The sequence below is a fragment of the Mobula hypostoma genome, chromosome 9 (assembly GCF_963921235.1).
Source record: "Mobula hypostoma chromosome 9, sMobHyp1.1, whole genome shotgun sequence".
In the NCBI taxonomy this organism is placed as follows: domain Eukaryota; kingdom Metazoa; phylum Chordata; class Chondrichthyes; order Myliobatiformes; family Myliobatidae; genus Mobula; species Mobula hypostoma.
In genome coordinates, this window is record NC_086105.1 from 105,600,627 (window position 1) to 105,624,486 (window position 23,860).

Here is a 23,860-nt window from a genome sequence, read left to right on the forward strand (position 1 = left end):
GGATCTCCTTGCCCATGTCTTTCAGTCATTCCCTCTTCTCTCCTGTCCAACCAAGCAGTAAATACAAAAGCTTGAAAGCTCATAACACCAGACTCAAGTAGAGCTTCTGTCCTGCTGCTACCATACCCTTGAATGGACCCCTGATAAACTAAAGGTGCACATATTCCGTAGCTACAACACTACATTGTGCATTCCATTGTTTTCACCTCAATATACTTAATTAATTAATTAATTGGCATCCGTTAGTCTTGCGAGACCACGGATCTGCGCCTGGAAAGTCTTCACTCTCCAGGACGCAGGCCTGGGCAAGGTTGTATGGAAGACCAGCAGTTGCCCATGCTGTAAGTCTCCCCTCTCTACGACACCAATGCTGTCCAAGGGAAGGGCATTAGCACCCATACAGCTTGGCACCAGTGTCGTCGCAGAGCAATGTGTGATTAAGTGCCTTTCTCAAGGACACAACACGTTCCCTCGGCTGGGGCTCGAACTCACGACCTTCAGGTAGCTAGTTCAATGCCTTAACCACTTGGCCACGTGCTCACACACAATATACTTACAACATATGTAATTCCATATGTACAGATAACACACAAAAATCTTTTTACTATCTTAGTGCATGTGACAATAGTAACCCAAAAGCACTATCAAATTCATGTCTTTCCAGACACTGCCTGACTTGCTGTGCGTTTCTGATTTTGAGTTTATTAAGCTTTCTTGTTTTAAAAGGTATCATCCACACTCCTGTTTCCTCCTAACCAGGCCAATCAATTCTTTGTGCCAAATATTTATTTTACTAAATCTAGAGATTAAGGTGTATAAGATCCATAGTGACATGTGCATTTGGATCCAAAATTGCCTTGCCTATATACATACATACATACACACACACGCCTTGGATGAAAACGTATATGGGTGAGTTAGTAAATTTGCAAATGAAGCAATGATTGGCTTATAGATAGTATGGCACAGTAAGACTGTCAAAGTGTACAGTGGGTTATGGATCCATTATAACTGGCTGGAGAAACAGCAGATAGAGTTTAACTTGGGCAAGCATGAGCTGATGTACTTTGGGAGATCAAACATAAAGGAGAAGTACACAGTTACTTGTAGTTTTTATGTACAGAGGATTTTTGAAGTCGAAGTCCATAGCTCCCTGGACGTGCCTGCACAAGTTTGTAGTGTGATAAAGGCGGCATTTAGAGTTGAGGCATTGAATTTAACAGTTATTTTTCCGCTTTATAGAACTCTGGTTTGGTTGCATCTGGGGTACTGCATTTAATTCTGATGATCCCATGATAGGAAGAATATGGAGACTCTGAACAGGGTACAGAAGAGGTTTACCAGGACGCCGCCTGGATTAGCGAGCATGGACTAGAAGGAAGATTGAATAAAGTTGGGTTGCTTGCTCCGTTGTAGCAGAGGCTGAGGGGAAACCAGGGGAGGTGGTGAAGGCAGATAAGATAATCATGCTTAAGAGGCTCTTAGATAGGTACAAAAATATGCAGGAAATGGAAGGACATGGACTATGTGCAGGATGAAGGGAATAATTAAGTTAAGCATTATTTAGCTTAATTAGTTCTTCACAACATCCTGGGTAGAAAGACCCGTGTTTGTGCTGTATCATAATGTTCTGTATCTTCTTTCCCTTAACCTCTGACAGATCCACTTTCAGAAAAACTTTACAACTAACTTATCACTACTTATCACTCTCCGCTCACTGTTTTTTCTGCTGCAGCACATTCTCCTTGGATGTGTTCTTACTCTATCTGAGGTTCTGATTTACTTGACCTGGGATGAAATAGAAGTGTTGGCAAGCAAAGGTGCTTTCTCAGGGAAACACACAGACCACATCCCATTCATAACATCTGACACAGCATCATTTAGTATGCTGCATGGATACTGCAGAGTAGCGGACATAGCCCAATACATCATGGGCACATCCCTAAAAATATACACGTGAAGCACTGCAAAAAGGTAACATTAGTTATCAAAGTTCATCCGAGTCACACCATCTTATTGCAGTTACCATCAAGTAGGAGTTTCAGAAACAGAAAGTTCTACACCTCCAGATGCTAGAACAACTACCTTCCTTCAAGCGTAAACACGAGGAATTCTGCAGATGCTGGAAATTCAAGCAACACACATCAAAGTTGCTGGTGAACGCAGCAGGCCAGGCAGCATCTCTAGGAAGCGGTACAGTCGACGTTTCGGGCCGAGACCCTTCGCCAGTCCTGACGAAGGGTCTTGGCCCGAAACGTCGACTGTACCGCTTCCTAGAGATGCTGCCTGGCCTGCTGCGTTCACCAGCAACTTTGATGTGTGTTACCTTCCTTCAAGCATTCGGTTCTTGAACCAATTTGCACAACAGTAGCCACAATTTCAGTATAATGACTAATTTGTACTACTACAGACTCTATACTTACATTCTGATTGATATTTATTGGATGATTCTGTTTATGCTTTTTCTTGTGAATGTTGTTTCTTTGATGCAATGTACCTGTGATGCTAATAAAAATAAGTTTCCCACTGCATCTGTGTATACGCGTTCTTGTGCATATGACAATAAACCCGACTTAACTTACAAGATCACTGCACACCAGCCACATTGCCTCCCATCTTCGTCTGCACCCGTTCCAAATTCAACTCAAGTAGTCTGGCCCTGTCAGACTGAGGGAGCAGCATTCCGCTGCCTTTGAAGGTCGAGTGAACCCGTCGTGTCCTCTCCACCCTTTTGGAGAGAGGTCGGTTGTTATGGAAACGGAGCGACCCAAGCCGGGCGCTGCGAGAGGCGCCGAGACATTAAAGCTGCTCTCAAGTAGATGACCAGCGATGGTGGCGATCAACGCCGGGTGTGGGTGTAGCAACACATCACTACCAGAAAGTCAGCAGCCGATTAGGTCAGACCAACGTCGCTAAAGCAGCCGCCACTAAGCAGTGCAACCCGAAATCAGCCCGGCGGGAAACACATGCCCAACTTTGAGGCCCGGGTAATGTCGAGCACATAGAAGGCGGTGGAGTTGCATCACCACAGTACGACCCGCAGGAACACCCACTGAACTCTCCGAAGTGTAGTCATTCCGGCAGTGTACGGCAACCATTTACTCTTAGCGAGATCGCAAGAACAGCAAGGCGATAATTCATGTTAATATAGAACGTAGAAGGCCATTCGGCCCATCGAATAGAAATGAGCCGATGGGGGAATTCCGTGGTAAACTATTCGTTCCAGATTTATACTCATCTAAATGCATGAGACAAATTATAGTGGCAATTAACCTTCTCGTGCCTTTGGTATGTTAGAGGATAACCCATGAGGTTATAGAGAGAATATGGAAACTCATACACAGTGCCAAAGGTCAATATTAAGCCCAACAGTGTACATCATAACTGAGCCTTTCTATCCCAGGCAACTTCTCAGAGAATCCCCTCTGCAGAGGCAATTTCCAGAGGCATCATATCCTTCCTAGGGTGTTGTGACTAGAACTACAGATAATATCCAGCTGTGGCCTGGTCAGCATTTTATAAATTTGAACCAAGACCTTGCTCCTATACTGTATGCTTAGGAATTAAGCAAACATGGTGTATACTTTCTTCCCTACCCTATCTACTTGTGCCACCAGTTCAAAGGTTTTGTACACTTAAGTTCATTTGTTTTTGGACTGAGTGTGTGGTGTAGCGCTTTGCTATCTCCAAGAATGGTCTGGAAGACGTGCATCCTTGGGGTGCAGCCCCGTGGCCGAACCAGTTCCTGGCAGATTTTGCCGATTGAGTCGTGGGAAATCAAAACATTGAGACAGCAGGCAGTGTGTTTGCTAATTGACGGCTGCTGTGGGAAGAAGGACCCTGTACTCGAGTGATTCCCCCCCCCCCTTTAGGTAGAGAGTGAGAAGCAGTTGGTCCTCGAGATGGGGCAGGGTGGTGCTTGGAAAAGCAACATGGAAGATTGTAACATCTGAACAGTGACCTGCTGGTCTTCTGCTCTCGTTGTTACAGGAGCGACCTCTCCCTTGCTGGAGAGAGAAAGCTTGTCTGAAATACCAAAAGTGCTGGAGTGTGGACTGCAGTTTTGATGGACTCTGGATCAAGGTCTCTTTCAGGGGCTTTTGCTGTGCTAGCATGGTGGGGGGGGGGGTTGGTGCTTCAGCTGGCATGAGTTGGGGGGAAGGGGATTGTTGATGTTTTTGCTGCTGCCTCTGTGAAGGGTTGGGGAGGGGGGCTTTGGTGTTTTATCATTCATTCTATGGGGTCTCTTGTTTTGTGGATGTCTGTAAAGAGCACAAATTTCAGGTTGTATACTGTGTACATTCTCTGATATTAAATGAACCTAAATGAAATGAAATGAACTCTCATTCATGATAGATATTCTATCTGTATTATGTTATGGTACACACCCAACCACGCCAGTGTTTACACGCTCAGATTTTTCAGAGTATGGATAACTGACACAGTCCCTATAAAGATTCAGGCCTGCTCTGCTAATTGTGGCCATGTTTTGGTGCCACAATTTGGATACTGTATTTAAAGAGCACCTGAACTCAATTTGAATATTTAAAGAGCTCAATCATCAGGTCAACTTTGGTTCAGTCTGTGATTGCGTTTAGGATTTCTGTCTCACTTGGATTCTTGACCAGTCTCATCAGGTTGTTGTCTAGAGTGTATTCAGGAGCCGTTTACTCAGTTCAGTCTTGAAATCGTGTCTCAATTCCAGACATCCCACCTTGCAAAAACTCATTTCAGGGAGGTAGCACCATCAATTTGCGGGAGACTTCCGGGAGATTGTGGGATGTCTGCAATAGAGTAGCTCCTTAGCAGCTAGCCAGCTAGTTTAAATAACATTAGCTATGCTAATGAACGAATGACACCTGTTAAACTCACCTCAACATGTCTTTTACAGTCTTAACTCACCATGGGCAATAGAAAAGTCACTGTTGCAAACAGTGCAGCAAGCAACACTGTCATTATTTTTGACCCCTATTAGGCAGGGGTACACTTCAGTGTAGTCTGGGGTGACATATGTTTCATATTTTCTTTTTTTTGAACACTCTTGCTCTTGCTCTCTCGCTCGTGGTCGCTCTCTCGTGCTTGCTTTCTCGCTCTTGCTCTCGCTCTCTTGTGGTCGCTCACTCGCGCTTGCTCTCTCGCGCTTGCTTTCTTGCTCTTGCGCTCACTCTCTCTTTCTCGCGCGTTCCCTCATGCTCGCTCTCAAAAAAATCAATTTCCGGGACATTGTATATAATTTGCGGGCATCAGGGGGCCACTATTAATTTGCGGGAGACTCCCGGGACTTCCGGGAGAGGTGGGATGTCCACAATTCTAGGCTCGGATTCTCCAGCACTTGGGTTCTTAACCATCCTCGAGGCCTCTCATCACATATTTAGACCCCAAAATGCATCCCCATACATGTATCAGGATTATATTCCATTTATTATTGCCCTGCCCAGCTAATCAATATCATTAGACTACCCTCCTCACTATCAATACCACCAGTTTTCATGCCATTTATAAACTCCCTGATATACCTCTTACATTTACATTGTTATCATATATAACAAAAGTAACAGTCTGAGTACTGATCTCTTTCACTTTTAACAAATCAATTTTTGAGCCATTTGACCTTGTTACCTTGTTACTTTGTGTCCCATGGCCTCTAACCTTTGAATCAGCCTTCTGTGAGGGACCTTATCAAAGGTCTTACTGAAATGCATGTAAACTAGTTACTTTCAGTAAGTTATTCTTCAAAAAATAAAGTTAAATTAGCCAAGATTTCCCATCATCCCTGACCAATTCCTGCCTCTCCAAGTGTAGATTAATCCCATTTAACATCATTTTTTCCTATAATTTCCTAACTATTAATATTAGATGAACCGGCCTATAATAACTTGGATTATCCCCATTACCCTTCCTGAATAAAAGTACGACATTTGCTGTCATATGTGTTACTCATTTGAATTAGCACTACCAATCACCATATTGCAATTAAAATGGAAAATGGAAAATGCTGGAAGCAGTCAGCAGGCCAGGTAACATTTGAATTGAATTTGAATTGACTTTATTTCTTACATCCTTCACATACACGAGGAGTAAAAATCTTTACGTTATCTCTCCATCTAAATGTGCAACAAGAAACCAAATTAACTTTTTAGGTTGTGGCTGCTTTATCAGAACAATCTCATTGTGCACCTCTTAGATGTAGATGTAGATGTAGAACACATTTAATGATGTAACATTGAGGAAAGCTCCTTCTCCTTCTGAGGATCAGGCACCCTCTTTGATTGCAGCTGAGTTGAGGAGGAACCTAACCAGTAAAAACCCATGCAATGCTGCGGGGCCGGACAACATACCTAGCGCTGATGGATTGTGCAGCTCAGCTAACAAAGGTCTTAACAGGCATCTTTAATATCTTTTTGATCAGTCCACTGTCCTTGTAGCCACCATCATTCTAGTTCCAAGAGAGTGACAGTAATTGGCCTAAACAATTACCGTCCAGAAACACTGACCAACAATCATAAAGTGCTTTGACCGGCTGGTAATGGATCATATAAAATTCCACCTTCCAACTATATTGGACCTTTTCAGTTTGCCTACTGCTCAAACCGGTCCACTGATTATGCCATAGCCTTGACCCTTCACTCTGTCCTGTCCCATCTAGAAAGTGATGCCTTATACACCAGGATGTTGTTCGTCAACTTCAGCTTGACATTTAACACAATCACCCCTCAGAGGCCGTTGGGTAAACTTTGACCTCACTGGGATTCAACATCCCTCTCTTTAACTGGATCCTGGACTTCGTGATGGAAAGACCCCACTTGGTCCAAGTTGGCAACAACATCTTAAACGCCACGATACTGAGCACTGGTGCCACTCAGGGTTGTGTACTCAGCCCGTTGCTGTTCCCACTGCTGACTCACACTGCCATATCTGTCTCAATCTGCATCGTTTACTGATGACACAACAGCAGTTGGCCTCATCAGTAACAATGATGAATTGACATACAGAGAGGAGGTAGGGAGACTTGTCAAATGGTGTGGAGAACAACAACCTGAGTCTCATCATAGACAAGACAAAAGAGATGATTATGGGTTTCAGGAAGGCCCAGGTCGACCACTCTCCATTGAATATCAATGGCTCTGCTGTGGAGAGAGTGAAGAGCACAAAGTTCCTTTGTGTGTATATGATAGACAATCTAACCTACACCCACAATACCTCCTCACTATTCAAGAAGGCACAGCAGCGTCTACAGTTTCTGAGGAAATTGGGGCATGCAAGGCTCCCCACCCCCATTCTAACAACTTTCTACAGGAGCACTACCGTGTGTCCTGTCTAGCTGCATGGTTGTGTGGTAGAGAAGCTGCAAGGCATCGGACTGCAGAACCCCACAGAGGATAGTAAAAGCCTTCGAGAGGATCACCGGGGTCTTCCCCCCCCATCCCCATTTGTGATATTTACCCGGAGTTTTGCAGACAAAAGACCCAAAGCATTGTCGAGGATCTCTACCACTCACCTCACAATCTCTTTGACCCACTATTGACAGGAAGCATCAGGACTAAGACTGCCAGGCTGGGTCACAGCTTCTTCCCTCAGGCTGTGAGACTAATGAATACCCTGCCACCAGTGAGGTTTCATCACGAGGGGAGCAAACTGCTTACTGTTTATCTGTGCTTCACATTACATGCATTTTGACCAATTTTATTAACTTATTCATGGTAATATTTTGGTTTATGTGCTGTGTGTGATATATATTTTGTGGGTGCACCATGGTCCAGAGAGATGACAAGAACTTTGAACGTGAACTTGAAATGACAAATACTAAGCACAGCCTCAAGCAGAAGTTTCACCTTTTCACACATAATTTCTATCCTACCTATTTCTTCTTCATTAATCTTTTTATGGGTTGAAAAGGCACCAAAAACATCTGAATGTATTGGCTGCCCATTGGTCTCCCAGGCATCAAATCCATGTGGTAACCGGAAATAGAATGAGTGCAGGAGAGCACAACAAATGGCTTATGTTTGAATAGGTGCTAGGTAACATTCAAACACAAGTTTTGTCTCAGATACATTTTATGACCGGGCCACAGGTTCTACATTGCAGCAAAAATCTAAAACAGTCTATGAATGCACATCTTTCGGAAGAAGCATGAACACAGAATGACCCAGAAAATTCATCCAAGGTCTGTGTTGAGTCATAGTTTTCATAAACTACCAGATGTGCTTGAGAGAATATGAAGAATTCCAAGTTAACAAGTAATCTGTTTAGTGATATTGACCAGGACACTGTCGATAACTCCCTTGATTTTCTTCATTTCTGTACATGATTCATAACACCGCTGATTTGATTGGGCAAACTTCCCTCCGCAGATACTTCGTTTCAAGTGCAAATTATTTTTAAACATCTAGCGTATAAGTATATAAGGCATAAATATACTATCTGAACTGCATTTGTCTGAAATATATTGGACCCAAATGTACAGAAAATCTAATGAACATGCAAGTTAATGTTGTAAAACACATATCATGGTGGAAGTTATTGAATTATTTGAACTGTAGTTATAGGATTTATAAATGTATTAGTATTTCCATGAACATCATGAAAAGCCTTTCAATTACTACTTATGAACCCCAGAAAAGAATGTAATAGCACAGGGACCCTATTAATAATACAATTGGAATGAAATAAAATATTTATGGTTCAAAAAGGGACAGTTGAAATTGCCAGGTTTCATTCTTGCAGATAATAAATTGTTCTTCAAGGTATTTAAAAGATAAAACGTCACATTTTGTTTAATTTTCCTTAACATTCTTTACCTCCCTCTCATTTTCCTTCCACTCCCTTTCTGTACTTCATTTCATCTGAATTCTCCCTAGTTCCATCTCCATCATTGTCCTGATTTCATTTTCTTTTCTCAGTGGCTGAGAAATCGATTGTATTGTTGTACATCGAGGTCCTATGTTCACAGTTGCCCCTGTTCTAAGTTCGGATAAAGACATTTGCAGTACAAGAATTTCTTGGTGAGAGTTTTGAAGGGGGAACTCCATTGAATGAAGTGAAATAATCCAATTCAGTCAAATCTTGGATCATTAGTGAATCGGAGAATTAAGTATCTAAGTCAGATTGACATCCGAGGGTAAGATCACCAACCTGATCCAGTTAGTTTAAACCTTTGACTGCCAGTAACTCGATTTCTTTTTCAGTGTTAACAACAGTCCACTATAACAAGACAAGTGCCACTACAGGCAGTCCCCGGGTTATGAATGTCTGACTTACGGACAACTCGTACTTACGAACGGACTGCCATAAAGCCTATTATATTAAAAATTCGAATTAAATACAATGGTTCGTAATAATGAACGCATGCACTACTTTGTGACGCTCATGAAAACATTGCGTGGCTTCAGCGCTTCGTTGGCTGGAGGAAGAAGAATGCCGTCTGCCATTTTAAGTCAGGTCACGTTGCCGTTAACACTGTGTTGACTGTGTAACTTTGTATTTGGCTTAAATTTTTCTCTTATTTACCCTTGTAACCATGCCTCCAAAGCGTAAATCTGATGCAAGTGCTGGTGATGCATCAAAGGAAAGGAAAACAATCATGATTGAAAATAATAAAGCGATCGGAAAGAGGTGAAACGCCATTCGTCATTGGAAAAGCGTTAGGCTACAGTCGGTTAACGATCGGAACAATTTTAAAGGATAAAGTGATGATAGCATTTGAGGAAGAAGACTGGGACCTAAAAACTCCAGAACTGAAAAAGTTTTTGACGAAAGAGTTAGCTGAAGCTTTTTGTCTCATTGAAGCAGGGATGGCAAAGTTACAGGAGCAAGATCCTAATACAGAGAGGATTACCAAAGTTTACTGTACAGTTACCGAGGGCCTCAGCCGCTACAAGGCCATTTATGATGAGAAAAAGAAAAGCTCTGCATGGAATGGTAAAATATATACTATATATTAAGACAAACATTTGACTAACTGACGCTAAATAAGAACCGTATGTACCTGTTCTGACTTACCTAGAAATTCAACTTAAAGACAGACTTAGGAATGGATCTCGTTCGTAACCTGGGGACTGCCTGTATTGAAATTTTCATCCTCAGAAAGTAATGTGCTGGAAAGTTAACTGACTCTAAATTATATTAACTTAAGGTGTAAGAATATTACTAAGGTGGGATTTAATTTAGTAGTTGGTATGGGCTCATAAATTATCATTGATTATCCACTATAGTTTAATGAAGTAGGGTGTGAGAAATACTTCAAATACTGCATTGATCCTGTTATGTAGCAAAAATATCTCATTACAAAAGGAGACAAGTTTAAGATTATATATCAAAGAACATTCTTACTGTGTAGATATTTGTTTTGGACACATTAACTAAAGACGATGATATAAAAATTGGAATGTAAAATTACCTTTAGTGACTGAAGGAAGCTGAGTCTGAAAATGCATCTGAAGTCAACAAGCGCATATCTGGTCAGCAAATTGTCTCCGTTATCTCTTTTTAATACAAGGGTTAGTGCTGACTGTAGATAGAAAGGGTGGAATTTTGTGTGTGGAATGGCTAATGATAATTCTACACAAGATAACAAAGTTGTATTACCAGACACTGGGTCTTTATGAATTCTGGATATAATCATTTATATTCTTTTGTGCTTTATGCATGCAGACTCTGTTTTTTGTGCAATCTCACTAACTATGATGAAAATATTTGCAGATTATTGAGTTTTCAGCTGGTTATTTGGTGCAGCGGTTAATATCATCGTTATGGGTGTGGACAATAAAAAGGTCAGACTGATGATACTGGTTTTCAGCACCGCCCTTGTTACATAGACACTCAGTGTTAGACCAATGATTTTGTTTTAGAAAAAAACAATATTATTTCAATGTAAACATATTGGTGAAAATGTAGCTAGAAATTAGAAATAATAGTCTTGCTAAAATGATATTCAACCTCATCAAAATGCTGAATAATTTTTCTGTTAAGGAATACATTATGTTTAATGTCTGAAAGGAATAACGTGCATTCAATAGGTTCTCTTCCAAATGAGTGAAAATGAAAGGAATGTTACTCCTGAATTGAAATGAAAATTGTATGTCCATTTGTATTTGTAAATCAATACTGCCACCTAATGGAATATTCATCATACTGTAATGCATTAGCAAGAAGTTCTCCGAAGTACAATGCCTGCTGTTACTATAGAACATAGTGTTCTTGGTGCTGTGGTTGTATATGAAGTGCTTTTGAAGTGAAGGCTGTCTCCCTATGTGGGTGAACATGACAGCCAGTTTGTGTACACCATGGTCGTGGAATAGATCACCAGTCAATCTGCCTTTATGGTGTTGGTTGAAAGACATGTTAGTCAGGTTTATGTTTTTCCCCTTCCCTCTTCCTTTCCTGAGAGAGTAGCTACTGTCCTGGGCTGCAAGTCCACAGGTAATAATCACCCCCATTTGAAACTAAGCTACCGTGTCACTCTGGGGTGGGGGCATGATCGACAGCCCACCCTAGCTTTCCTAATGACCAGCGCTATTTATTGTTCTTCTGTTAAAATGCTTACGTGGGATTATGGTGGGATGTTCAAGTTCATTTATTGTAGCATTTTAGGTTGGGTTATGCAGTTATCTGCATGTGTGTTTGTGGGTCACCCTGAATGTTACCGAGGTGTGTGATAATCAGCTCCCTCATCTGTATGTGACTGAGTGGGTTCTCCCCCTGGGTCATAGTGCTCGCCCTGTTTTTGTGCTTGTTGCGATAAAAATGGCTGTTGAATTAAATGAGTTTTTCACGTCTGTCATCATAGTGTCAGGACTGGGATTAGACATTGACGGTGAGAATGAAGAGCTACAATGCCAAATAGAACGCCTTAAGATCGGAGGAATAAGACCATAAGACCTAGGAGCAGAATTAGGCCATTTGGCCCATCGAGTCTGCTCCGCCATTCAGTCATGGCTGATCCTTTTTTTTCTCCTCCTCAATCCCATTTCCTGGCTTTCTCCTTGTAACCTGTGATGCCATGTCCAATCAAGAACCTATCAACTTCTGCCTTAAGTATACCCAATGACCTGGCCTCCACAGCTGCACGTGGCAAAAAATTCCACAAATTCACCACCTTCTGGCTAAAGCAATTTCTCTGCATCTCTGTTTTGAATGGGCACCCCTCTATCCTGAGGCTGTGTCCTCTTGTCCTGGACTCTCCCACCATGGGAAACATCCTTTCCACATCTACTCTGTCTCGGCCTTTCAACATTCGAAAGGTTTCAATGAGATCTCCCCTCATCCTTCTGAATTCTAGAGAGTACAGACCCAGAGCCATCAAGCGTTCTCATATGATAACCCTTTCACTCCTGGAATCATCCTTGTGAACCTCCACCGGGCCCTTTCCAAGGGCAGCACATCCTTTCTGAGGTGAGGAGATTCACAATACTCAAGATGAGGCTTCACCAATGCCTTATAAAGCCTCAGCATCACATCCCTGCTCTTGTATTCTAGACCTCTTGAAATAAATGCTGACATTGCATTTGCCTTCCTCACCACTGACTCAACCTTTTAGGGTGTTCTGCACAAGGACTCCCAAATCCCTTTCATCTTATATTTTTGGATTTTCTCCCTGCTTAGAAAATAGTCTGCACATTTATTTCTACTACCAAAGTGCATGACCATGCATTTTCCAACATTATATTTCATTTGACACTTTTCCGTTTTCCTAATCTTTCTAAGTCATTCTGCATCCTACCTGTTTCCTCAACACTACCTGCCTCTCTACCAATCTTTGTTCTAAATCATTTATATACAGCATAAAAAGAAGTGGTCACTGGCAGCCAACCAGACAAAGATCCTTTTATTCCCTCTCATTGCCTTCTTCCAATCAACCAATGCTCTAATCATGTTAGTAACTCTCCTGTAATACTGGGGGCTCTTAACTTGGTAAGCAGCCTCATGGCACCTTGTCAAAGGCCTTCTGAAAGTCCAAATATACAACATCCACTGCATCACCTTTATCTATCCTACTTGCAATCTCCTCAAAGAATTCAAACAGGTTCGTCAGGCAGGATTTTCCCTGAAGGAAACCATGCTGACTTTGTTCTACCTTGTCCTGTGTCACCAAATACTCCATCACTTCATCCTTAAAAATTGACTCTAACATCTTCCCAACCACTGTGGTCAGGCTAACTGGTCTATAATTTTCTTGCTGCTACCTTACTCCTTTCTTAAAGAGTAGAGTGACATTTACAGTTTCATAGTCCTCTGGCACTATGCCAGAGTCCAATGAATTTTGAAAGATCATTTCTGATGCTGCCACAATGTCTAATGCTACCTCTTTCAGAACCCTAGGGTGCAGTTCATCTGGCCCGGGTGACTTATGTACTTTATGTCTTTCATCTTTTTGAGCACCTTCTCCCTTCTGCATCCACTTCTCTTCCTTCACACACCACACCATCTGGCACACTGCTAGTGTTTTCCACTGTGAAGACTGATGCAAAGTACTCTGTTAATTCATCTGACATCTCCTTGTCCCCCATTATTATTTCTCCTGCCTCATTTTCTAGTGGTCCTATATCCACTCTCATCTCTCTTTTATTATTTACATACTAGAAAAAGCTTTTACTATCCGTTTTGATATTATTTGCTAGCTTGCTTTCATATTTCATCCTTTCCCTTCTAATGATTCTTTTAGTTGCTCTCTGTAGGTTTTTAAAAACTTCCAAATCCTCTGTCTTCCCACTAATTTTTGCTTTGTTGTATGCCCTCTCTTTTGTTTTTACATTAGCTTTGACTTCCCTTGTCAGCCACAGTTGTACTATATTGCCATTTGAGTATTTCTTCACTTTTGGAAAACAAATGTCCTGCACCTTCCTCATTTTTCCCAGAAATGCACACCACCGCTGCTCTGCTGACATCTCTGCCAGCAACTCCTTCCAATTTACTTTGGCCAACTCCTCTCTCATACCACCGTAATTTCCCTTACTCCACTGAAATACTGCTACGTCAGACATCACTTTCTCCCCACCAAGTTTCAAGTTGAACTCAATCATATTGTGATTGGAGGAGGAGAAGATGGCGACGCGACGGCAGCACGCGCGGCCTCTCCGGTGAATGATATCTGTAATCTGTCAAGTAGGGGACCGTGCACAATTCTGATTTGATGGAGACGGACGTGAGAGTACGGAGGAACATTTGGAAAACTTCTGAAATGCCCGCTTCGCTGCCGCTGCTACTGTGTGGTAACTGGAATCTCCGGAGCTGAAGGCCCCGAATTCTCGGCTTTGCTTGTTTCAGCGGCCGGGGCGAGGTCGAAGGCGCTCAGCAGAGGATGGCGCTTGTGAGGCTGTATCGGAGAGGCTGGTCAGAAGCTCGGAGTTTTCAGATGGACGGACTCAGTGTCGGCTGTGGTCGGCTGCTTCCAAGGTATCGGCAAGTTGACGGTGCCTGGAGGTTTATGGCAGGGAGTTTCTCCCTTTTGCCGCCTGCTATCGGGGACTCGGGAGTCGATCGACTGGGAGACTTTGAGACTTTTTTTGACTGTGCCCATGGTTTGTTCTTCATCAAATTATGGTATTGCTTTGCACTGCTGTAACTATATGTTATAATTATGTGGTTCTGTCAGTGTTAGTCTTTGGTTTGTCCTGTTTTCTGTGCTATCACTCCGGAGAAACGTTGTATCATTTCTTAATGCATGTATGCATTTCTAAATGACAATAAAAGAGGACTGAGCATTCTCATAATCTAATCTAATCACTGGCTTCTAAGGGTTCTTTTACCTTAAGCTCCCTAATTGCCTCCAGTTCATTACATAACGCCCAATCCAGTATAGCTGATCCCCTAGTAGGTTTAACGACAAACTGCTCTAAAAAGTCATTCCTTAGGCATTCAGCAAACTCACTCTCTTGAGATCCATTGCCAACCTGATTTTCCCAATCAACCTGCATGTTAAAATCTCCCAGGACTATCATAACGATGTCGAGAGACGGAGAAGTATGTCTCCCCTGCACCCCCAGGCTGGGCCCATGAGTGTGGAACTAGGAGGGAGGACCTAGAAACCTGGAGCATCGTGCCTTCCCAGGGAACCCCAACAGGTAAAGCGTACCTGGGCTCTCCAACCTGGGGGACATGGCGGAGCGCATCACCCGCCTCTGTCGCAACCCGCACCGGGGAATCCAAGAAGCCACAGCCATGGGAGGATGGGCAACATGGCAGGCAACACTGAAGCCGCCGGAGCAAGAGGAAAACCAATGGGCCTCAGCAATTCACACCTCAAGGTCCACCTTGCAGCTCCCCAGATACAATGGTACCGGCCGTCTGAGGCCTTACCTGGCACAAGTCAAACTCTGCATGGCACAGTTGGTGGAGTTCCATTGAGACGGTGGCGCATCTTGCCCTGGCACTGGAGGATGATGCCCTGTGGACATCCTTGGCCTAACGCCGACTGAGCAGTGTGATTACAGGGCCCTCGTAGTGGTGTTTGAGGGAAGAAATGGGCAGCAGATGGCGCCATGTGGGACAAAGCCTGGGGGCATTTGTGGCAGATCTTTGCCACTATGCTCAGTATGGCCATCCCCAGTTCCCTCCTGCGGCACAGGAAGAGCTTGCCCTCCACGCCTTTGTGAAAGCATTGACACCGGAGTGCCTTCGGCAGCATGTTCGCCTGACATCACCATCGTCACTGGCCGAGGCGGAGAGGGCAGAAGTAATTTTAGCCCCCCCAAGGTGTTCCAGCATTGCCCCACACGCTGCAAGCCCGGGCTTGTGTAACCGAGGTGGAGGAGGAAACTGACAGAGAGGAACCCGTGAGACAGGTCCGACCAGTGCCGTGCCAGCCCCGCCGCATACCACAGAGTGATCTCTGCCACTGGTGTGACAAGGCAGGCCATTTGGCCCAGGACTGCCCCACACCAGCACCATGCCAGCGCAGCCATAGGGAAACGCCGAGAGGGCGGTGCCTCTGGAGACTTCCAGCAAATCCCTTCCATTCTCGCGTTTGCAGGTGAGCCGTCTGGGTGAAGAGCAAGGCTTGCATGTGGACTGCGTGCTGGAGGGCATCAGATGCCGTGCGTTGGTGGACACGGGGTCAACCATCATCTGTTCGGATGTCCTCCCCAGTACGGACCAGCCATCCCTGCCTGGCTGGACAATGATGGCAGTCCAGTTGGCTATGGTCACCAGCGACTGTGCAGCAGTGAGAGGGGAGAGGTGGCTGCATATCACAGTGAAGAAAAACACAGTGGAGCATGAGGTATGGCTGGCTGACATCTGGGAGTCCTGCATCATTGGGCCTGGGCCTGCTGTCCCACTGGAGGACTGTGTGGATGTGCTGGGGGTAACACTCTACATCAGCGCTGAAGCTGTGGTTCTCCGGTAGGGCGGCTCCAGGAAGCAGACCAGGTGGGCACAGCAACAACCACCACCGGTCTCACAGTGGCCTGCCACAGTACAGCACACCCTGCAGCGGGTCAATGTAACACAGCAGAACCGGGGCAAGCACCGCTTCAAGTGGCAGCTGGTGGCGAGGTAGACCTCCCCATCATTGACCAGCAGCTGTGCAGAGAGCAGGCGAGCGATCCTGTTCTGGCCCAGGTGAGAGGATGGCTGAGCATGGGACGGTGACCTGTGTGAGTAGAGGCCCCTGCCCTGGATCCAGAGACCAACGCCTTACACTCTCAGTGGGGAACACTGGAAGAGCGCAGCGGATTGCTGTTCCGGCGGTGGTAGTTTTCCAATGGTGACAGACATCTCCCGCAGCTGGCGGTCCCCCGGGGAGTCTGCACCACGATGCCGCGATTGGTGCACAGTCCGGTGGGGGGCTGACCATTTCGGGGTCACAAAGCTATGGGAATGCTTCTGCTGGGCCGGGTACAGGCAGGATGTGAAGCTGTTCATGCACCGCTGCGATGCTTGCCTGTCCCAGAAGATGGCGGGCCAACAGTCCGGGGTGCCAATGCAGCGGTACATGGTGGGGGCCCCAGAATGGGTCTACTGCCTGTCCTGGAAGAAGGGACTATCCCCCGAGCTGAGAAGCCGTGGGAAGGGGGCCTGGAGAGGTGCTGAACCGCATCTCTGACATGGTATACCGGGTGCGGTTGCCTGAGTGGCGGAAGGCAGTCGTGCTTCACCGGGACTGGCTGGCACCGTATCGGCCCCTGGCCACCAACAACCCAGCAAGGCTGAAGGAAGGGAGTGACACTCTGGGAGCCCTGCCTCTTACCTCACCAAACAGTGCTTCCTTTTGGGGGTCTCCATTACCTACCCAGTGCGCCAGGTGGCAGCACCTGGACTCTTGGACTTTGCTGTGGACTCTGTAATTGCCGGGGATAGCTGAGCCCACAGGTGGGGGCAGTGTGGCATTCTGGTGTGGGGGGGCATGGTTGACAGCCAGCCGCAGCTTTCCTAATGACCAGCACTAATTATTGTTCCAGTGTTAAAATGCTTTCGTGGGATTATGGTGGGATGTTCAAGTTCATTTATCGTTACATTTTGGCTTGGGTTATACAGTTATCTGTATGTGTGTTTGTGGATCACCCTGACTGTAACCAGGGTGTGTGATAATCAGCTTCCCTATCTGTTTGTGACTGAGACCAGCCCAATTTTTAATTGCCACTTACACTCCCAGCAAGAGAGTGGTAGACTTCAAATGCTGGTAGATATTCTACTAGGTAAATTGTTTTGATGACAATTGTAGGATAGTTCCTATTGCTTTAAAGCGACACTAAAATGGCAGGCAAAAATATGAAGTGCATATTTATTGGTCAGTTTGCCTTTATACCCACTACTTTAATTAATGTATCAGAAAAGATATTCACATGATTCATTCATAAGCATTACTCTAAAATTGACTATCAGGAATCCCCTTTCCCAAAACTTATTTACTGATGGAGTACTTACTGAGATTGATCCTGTTCATGAAATATTAATCACTGGTTCTTTTGATGTTTAATACCAATGCAGTGAAAAATATAGTAATTGCAAAGTATATTTTTATTATAATATCATTTTGCATAGAATCGTCGTGGTACAGAAGAAACCCATTCAATCATCATGGCTATTTTGGCATTTTAAAAAATGTTCATGACACAACATGCAAAATTATGTGTCTAGATGATCATGCATTGAGAATTAAGTTAACTTACTGATTCAGACCAATGAGGGGAGAGAATTGGGAAGTACAGTGTATTTAAGAGCATTTTAAGTTTGGTTATTGGAAGTATTACAAGAATTATAAATTGTAAATTGTAATTGGCTATTTGCAAAACCATTATTCATGCAGAGAAAATGATAGAATTGTTGATTGCCAGATTGGCATTGATATTTAGTTTTATGAGATTTAGTTCAGATATTAAAAATTGTGTCTCAATTATGTGTATTTTAATCCCAAGTTGGCTTTTAATATGGTTTGCTCGGGATTGTAAAATGGACGTGGACTTGGAAAAAAAGCTTGTGTTTCCCCCAGACATTGCGGCTACAACACTCTGGCCAGACATGGTCCTGTGGTCCACAGCAGCCAAGCTGGCATATGTTGTGGAATTGACAGTACCATGGGAAGATGATGTCGAAGAAGTTTATGAGAGGGAAAAGACCAAGTACTCTGAACTGGCAACTGAAGCTGTCCAGAATGGCTGGAAGACCAAGATTTTCCCTGTAGAAGTGGGATGCTCGGGATTCGTTGCTACATCTACGACCAGTCTATTAAGGAAGATGGGGGTGAGGGGTTACTCCCTCCAACAAACAATCAAGTCCTTGTCAAATGCAGCAGAAGAAAGCAGCAACTGGATTTGGATTAAAAGGAAAGACAACAACTGGGCTGCGAGACGCATACATAAGGCTCCTTTTCATTGACTACAGCTCTGCCTTTAATACCATCATTCCAAATAAACTGATTCCTAAGCTCGGAACCTGGGCCTTAGCACTCAGATCTGCAGCTGGATCTTCAACTTCCTCACAGACAGGACCCAGGCTGTAAAAATAGGGGACAAGCTCTCCTCTACAATCACTCTGAGCACTGGTACCCCACAAGGCTGTGTACTCAGCCCCCTACTGTACTCACTGTATACCTATGATTGTGTAGCCAAGTTTCCATCAAACTCAATATGTAAGTTTGCTGATGACACAACAATTGTATGCCATATCTTAGGTAATGATGAGTTTGAGTACAGAGAGGAAATTAAGAACCTGGTGGCATGGTGCGAAGACAATAACCTATCCCTCAACATCAGAAGAGACAAAGGAATTGGTTGTTGACTTCAGAAGGAGTAGCGGACCATATGACCTTATTTACATCGGTGGTGTGCAAGTGGAACAGGTCAAAAGCTTTAAGTTCCTCGGGGTCAATATCACAAATGACCTGACTTGGTCCAACTAAGCAGAGTTCACTGCGAAGAAGGCCCACCAGTGCCTTTACCTCCTGAGAAAACTAAAGAAATTTGGCCTGTCCCCTAAAACCCTCACTGATTTTTATAGATGCACCGTAGAAAGCATTCTTCCAGGGTGCATCACAACCTGGTATGGAAGTTGTCCTGTCCAAGACCGAAAGAAGCTGCAGAAGATCGTGAACACGGCGCAGCACATCACACAAACCAATCTTCCGTCCGTGGACTCACTTTACACAGCACGCTGTCGGAGCAGTGCTGCCAGGATAATCAAGGACACGACCCACCCAGCCAACAGACTTTTTGTCCCTCTTCCCTCCAGGAGAAGGTTCAGGAGCTCGAAGACTCATATGGCCAGATTTGGGAACAGCTTCTTTCCAACTGTGATAAGACTGCTGAACGGATCCTGACCCGGATTTGGGCCTTACCCTCCAAATATCCGGACCTGCCTCTCGGTTTTTTTGCACTACCTTACTTGCCATTTTTCTATTTTCTATTTATGATTTATAATTTAAGTTTTAATATTTACTAATTTTTACTATTTTTAATATTTTTAATATTTAATATTTGTAATCCAAGGAGTGTGAAGTGCAGAATCAAATATCACTGCGATGATTGTATGTTCTAGTATCAATTGTTTGGTGACACTAAAGTATGAAGTATAAAGATGAAGACAGAAGGGTGTCGAACTGAGGGGGCTGTATCTGGGACGCCAGGTAGCACCGTTGAGCTCTCTGGAGATGTCATAGGCTTATCAACGAAACGTCAAAGAAGGAGGGTGCCCACCTGATGACTCCGATGATGTACCTACCCTCCCTCCTTGTCACCACTCCAAGCCCACTGCCAACATCGGGAGTGCCGACTTACCATAGGGATTGAAACATCAAGTCCTAGTAGCTCTACTGAGAAAGTAGCTTTGAATATTTTACTATGTATGATGTATGTTTCTTCAAATTTCCAAGTAGATTATTCTGTTCATTATTTTCTCGCTGTTTTTATGAGAACAGTTAAGTGGTCTAATGTTTTGCTGAACCATAATATGGAGTTACTTGGAATTTGAAGACTTTTATACAGTTGTCTCCAGTATCCACAGCAAACACTTGACCATTGCTCGAGCAGGTCAAAGTTATAGGCTTTTTGAGGCCTTCAGACACAATACATATGTGAGATCCATTCTTTGGAAAAAGCATTACATTTCGTTTCTGCTCATCTGCTACCATGACGCTCCCTTTGATATTGGCGCATATCCCAGAAGGATTACCAAATGACTGAAGATATTTTAGGCCAATTGAATGCGTGGATTTTTCTTCCATACACCTTAGCAACATTATACTCTTCACTCACTGCTATTCTCTCATCATATGTTGGACACATGTATCTGGCCTCCCTTAGACCTGTGATAGTTTGTGCTTTCAGCAGCCTGAAGGCATGATCAATAGCAAAAATATGAACTTTGCCCACTGTATAATCAGCCACCAAGAGCTTTCCAGAAGGGTCTATATCTATACCTTTAGGACAATCAATTTCCCCAATATTTATCCATTCACCTTTGGAGAAATTTGAATGTGGATTGAAGATTCAAACAGCTCCACCCATCATATCAGTAGCTGCCACCATTACACTCCTACTAAGAGTTATGTCTTCTGGTAGGAAACGCTTTTTACTTCTTCCCTGGTTCTGAACGCAGTACAGTGATTTTAATACTTGACCAGACTGCGTCAATACATAGACCCATGATGAGCTGACACTAACAATATAAATAGTACCATCCAGATAAAAATGGGTACCACTTAAATCATTAGAATTATCACCATATGGGTTTGCAATTTTATACAGGACCTCATTTTGACAAAATTGAGCAAGATTTCCAGTATTCTTAATACCTTGACGTATTTGTGATGCTTCCTGTGATAGATGATACAAGTGCTGCACTGTTACCATACCTAATCCTCTGTGACAATTTAGCAGTGGGCCTGTCTTTTGCAGAATGTCCCCCAACTTCACTTGTAGGTTATGCATTATTCTCCACTAGTTTTTCTTTGAGTTTTGAGGCTTTGAATGAGTCCATTATTATTGATCTGTTTCATACCTGAAAAATAAAAAAAAGCTGTTTTGGTTTGTTTATATTTAAAAATGTCTGTAGGAACTGACATGATAAACTATTCTATAGCTGTGCAAATCGCTTAATATAACATTTATTAAAATATTTGACTCTGTATTTACTACTTTTTCAAAAGGTATTTTTAGACAATCCAGTACTAGGCTTCTGCTGATCAATATCCTTGTTCAATAACTGGATTAGAAACAGAAAATGCCTGAAAAACTCAGCTGGTTAGGCTGTATCTGTAGAAAAAGAAACAGTCAATATTTTGGCTATTTCATCAGAACTGAAAACGCTGTATGACGACACAAAGGACTACAGACACTGGAATATGGAGCAAAGTCAGCCATTTGTTCGCGTCCACTGATGTTGTTTGACTTGGTGAGTTCTTCTGGCAGCTTGTTTTTTGTAAACTTTGTAATCTCTCTGGTGTGTCTTGGAAAGGATCACTTCCCTACGTTAGCTTACTCCAATATTTTTAATTTTTTTTCTTTTTTGAGATCTGCATCCTCTCCTCAACATAAAAAAGTGGTTTCCAAAACATATCCAACATATTTTGTTAAGACGACCATTTAAAGTAAATTCAAGTTTTTCACTGACGCAAGGGAGACAAAACAATTAAAATGGCGGCTTGGGAAGTTTTAGAAAGGTGAACAAAGCTCCCCATGAGGGACCCCTTTATGTGCCAAATAACTTTAGATACCATTCTTCTATATTTGATACGATGTGGAATGGGAGCTATCATGGGAGCATGTCCCCACCCTTCTGCTTCTGCTTATCTGTGGTAGGACGGGCAACATTTAGGATTATAAACTGATGGTGGATATTTTGGTGCCCACTTTCTGGAGGCATTAAGCTCCAACATTTAGATTTATCTTACTATTTGCTCAAATCCAACCAAGCAGGCTTTACCTTCTAACTGAACATATCTGGCGTAACAAAATAGTAACAACACAGCAGATATTACTTACAGAATGGAACTCCAATGTTTCTGAGAGGAATGGATAATATGCAAGTATGCACTTGACATGTTGCAACAAATGTGCTCGAAATGAAACAATCAGGGAGAGTGGTTTTGGATTTTTGTTGTTAGCGACAAGAAAACAGTTGCCAAAAAGGTTACATCCTGATTTATAACAGCAATGCCCAGTGTGCACCACTGCATTTCAAAGCAAACAAAACAAATTTTTAAATAGTTTCTTTAGTTACACAGCAATCAATGGAACATTGCAATAATATTTTCACATAGAGAAAAGGCTTGAATTTCTTACTTTGAGCAGGCTGTACTGATCTAATGAAGTAGTTCAGAGAATGATTCTTATTTCTGACTCTGAAATTCTGCAAGGGTACAGCTTTTGTAATGTCACATGGAGACCAAAGAAGTGGTGTAAGATGGACATTCACCTACTTGCACTGTTCTTTTCCAGTTCCAATAGTCCCCTTGTAGTATTGGAGTCGTGTGGAATTTCAGAGACTAAATGCTTACCGAAATTTCTAAGGAAAAGTGCAATTTTGGTTTGACGGACACTTTCTGCTTTCAACATCATTTGAATATTTTAACTCTTATTTATTTTATTTGCATTTCAGTTGTATTGTAGCTTTAGTGTACACGAGTTTGAACTAGCAATCTTTCCTTGGCTTTGATAGGTGAAATGACTGTGTGAGACAAGAGGGGACAATGGTTGCAGAATATTGCTGCAAGCAGTGACCTTTACTGAAATATGTGAGCACAGGTAAAAACATAACTAAGCTCCTACCTTCTGGGTGATCTTCACCTTTAATTGGATTTACTTGTGTCACAATTTATTCAAAAGATCTTTAAGAATCTGTCATTTTCTTCAAAACAGAAGCCTGTGGTTTAGTTTCATTTCTGAGGAACTTAAGGATTCTTTTATCCATTAGATTTGAAAATTAAAGGAGTTAGGAGCATTTCTGTGATGAATTTTAATAAACCTCGAACAAGATATTTTTATTTCTACATCACTTTATTTCAAATACAGTGGTGGATATCGTTGGTGGCACAAATACTTCTTGCAATAAATTTAAACTGATAATATATTTTAAATCCCTGCTTTACAATTTTTAAAGCTGGGAGAATATAATGATTTTCAGATTCTATAGCGCCTAAAAGGCACATTAAATGTATTCTGTGTGGAAGTTTTGTGCCAGTTTTGTTTTGGAGTCATACCCTGTAACATGGAAACAGATCCTTTGGTCCACTGAGTTCATGCTGATCACCAAACATGCATTTAGACTAATCTCACACTAATTCTTCTCACAATTGTAAAGTTATTTTTTGTAAATATTTTATGGGATACAATAAACCAGCATTGCATGGGAGAGTATACAGAAAGGTCCTTCCTTGTGGCTCCATCATGAATTAGGCTGTCAATTGCAAGGTGACCTGCAGAAT

The 23,860-nt window shown here is 43.0% G+C and overlaps 1 protein-coding gene across 2 annotated transcripts in view; it reads right to left on the reverse strand.

Annotated features, from left to right (window-relative positions):
• The window catches only part of pigq (phosphatidylinositol glycan anchor biosynthesis, class Q), a 60,183-nt gene extending 49,696 nt beyond the window's left edge, over positions 1-10,487 (reverse strand). The window contains exon 1 of one of the 2 annotated variants that reach the window (XM_063058833.1): positions 10,400-10,487. The gene's annotated coding sequence lies outside the window, so the exon portion shown is untranslated. Of the gene's footprint in view, positions 1-2,582; positions 3,031-10,399 lie in introns of those variants that run through there. The other variant, XM_063058831.1, reaches the window with a different exon arrangement.
• Positions 10,488-23,860: the final 13,373 nt, after the last annotated feature.